This window comes from Plectropomus leopardus, chromosome 16 (assembly GCF_026936395.1).
Source record: "Plectropomus leopardus strain MGB_pleo_1.0 chromosome 16, ASM2693639v1, whole genome shotgun sequence".
Lineage (NCBI taxonomy): Eukaryota > Metazoa > Chordata > Actinopteri > Perciformes > Serranidae > Plectropomus > Plectropomus leopardus.
Window position 1 is genome coordinate 23,756,605 of NC_142191.1, and position 2,504 is coordinate 23,759,108.

Sequence of the window (2,504 nt, forward strand, 5' to 3'; positions counted from 1 at the left end):
AACAATGTCGAACTTTGACATGTCCCAAAAACTGCTGAAAACAGTTGTAAACAGCTTAGAATAGCTTTTTGAGACACACCATAGCATAGAAAGTTGCAAAAAGAGCCATTAACAGAATAATTTGGCATGTCAAAAAAGCATGGTGAAAAATCCACCAAAAATGCAAGGCTTTAGTAAGGCAAAAATGTCAAAATATGACATGTCCAAAAAACTGCCGAAAACCACAATGAACCTATCAAAAGAAAGTGTTGAGACACGTCATAGGAAAGGATTTTCCAAAAATGCCCAAACAAAACGTAAAATAGCATGTTGAAAAATCCACCAAAAATGCAAGGCTATATAGTATGGCAAAAATGGCAAAATATTATACGTCCAAAAAAACGAAAAACACATTAAACTGCTTAAAATAACATGCAGAGATACACCATCACTAAGGATGTTCCAAAAACAGCCAAAACCACCATAAAATAGCATGTCGAAAAAAACCAACGAAAATGCCATACTATAGTATGCATATATATGTACTATATACACTATAGTATATATAGTAACATTTTACATGTCAAAAAAACATCTGAAAACAACATAATATAGCTTTTAGAGACAAAATATAGTGTACAATGTTGAAAAAAAGGCCAAAAAATTTATATTTTAGCATGTCAAGCATGTCTGAGCAACTGGAAATCAGCAACTGCTCTGTGCAAATCTTCACAGAAACATGGCTAACCCCTAACATCCTGGTTTAAGCTGTTGCACTGGATGGGCAGACCTTTTTGGGAGCCACAAGGACACAGGACTGATGCAATTTTAAAAAAAAATGCACTGCAGGAATTAAATGACACCACCAACAGCAACCAGATGGAATCGTCAGTAGCTTCTGATTTTAATCAACTCATCATTTAACTCCAAAGATGTAGCAGGATCAAGGACAAATGTAATATCGTTTTTTAAATTTTGTTTAAAAAGTGACATATAAATCTACCTTCCTTCCTTCTAATGTCAAATAACTTGCCAAAAAATGCCAGTGTAGTATGTCGTAAAACGTCAAATCTTGACATATCAAAAAATGGCTAAAAAAAAAAATTGTATTTTAGCATGTACAAAATTGACGAAAACGCTATAGTATAGTATGTCGAAAAATGTCAGAATTTTACATTGTCAAAAAATGGCTAAATACGACATAATAATCCTATCAACGTGCTTTATAAAGTCACATAAAGTGGAGAATCTCTACTGATATCACATATGCCCTGTTTAGACATCCAGACGCTACGCACTGAACGTGGTTACATCTTCAATTTCTGCGCATTGATTGGCCAGGGAAACCCATGTTTTCAGTCCTCTGAGCCAATCAGCAAGGGCTGCGAAGGCTTTGTCCCGCCTCCTGTGTCCCGATTGGATGAAAATCTCAACGTCCACGTGTTCTTCTGGGAAATTTGAACACATGGAGGGAAAACGAGACGAAGTACGTGTGTTTGTTTACATGGAAACATACCCAAAAAATAACAGAGTAGCAAGACAGAGCTCAGCAGAAAGCAAGACCAAGATGTCAAAATGACACAGTGGATGAGGCGCTGGGAGCATTTTTAACGAGAGGCCTTGCCACGCTGCAGCTGATCCTCATCACAGTCAACTGATGCGGCAGGAGGAGGACATGCAGGACAGCGACGAGTGAGGACATGCTAGGTGAGTACTTTTTAGTCTGTACTTTAAGTGAATCTCTTTGCACGACTCTCTGAGTGAATTAAATGTTAAAATTCAAAAATATAAATGTGTAATGTGTCACAGTTTTGATGTCGTTTTTTGTATTTTATAGAAAACTGCGGTGTCTCCAAAACTGACGGAAACGACCGGCGCTATGATCCGATGCAAGGGTAAAATTTAAAGAAAAAAGCTGAATGCACTGTGCTGAATGTGATCATGTGTTAAGACCATAGAGCATTACTAATTATACTGCTTCTGTATTCAGCTGCTGCAAGCGAGGAGAGCTGTCTTGGCCACCGACTGCATACGACCCCAAGCATCTCATGTAATAAGAGGAACTCTTCTATGATGCTTTTTTGTTCTTTTGTAGTTGTTTTTTAAATAAAGCTTTACTATTTTCAATATGTTCCAGGCAAATTTGTCTTTGACAGGTGTCTCTAGTAAATGTAAAAGATGAATAATAACTATTGTTATATCATTAATAATTATACCAATAGTAAATTATAAATATTGACGTGAAAAGCATTTCACCCGCACACCACTATCTATCCACTTCATAGGGATCTGTTGGCAGGCATGGCTCAGTGTGTAACACCAGGGATTAATATATCAGGAAATGATGGTTTGAGTCTCACTTTCAACATCTAGCTTTTGAAGCTGGGTTGAGAGACAAGAGGGAAGAACAGCACATGACAGTAGAGCAGATGGATATATCACACTTAGTTGATTTTCGGTCTGTCTCATATATCAGTAGAGTTTTCAACAGAAGTCATTGCTGGTATTGAGCTAAATGGAATATC

General features: G+C 37.1%; 1 long non-coding RNA gene across 1 annotated transcript; it reads left to right on the forward strand.

Moving 5' to 3' along the window:
* Nucleotides 1-1,196: 1,196 nt before the first annotated feature.
* Nucleotides 1,197-2,230, forward strand: LOC148186895 (uncharacterized). Its single transcript, XR_015779050.1, has 3 exons — nucleotides 1,197-1,686; nucleotides 1,817-1,874; nucleotides 1,970-2,230. It is a non-coding gene; the product is annotated as an uncharacterized LOC148186895 (long non-coding RNA).
* The last annotated feature ends 274 nt before the right edge of the window (nucleotides 2,231-2,504 follow it).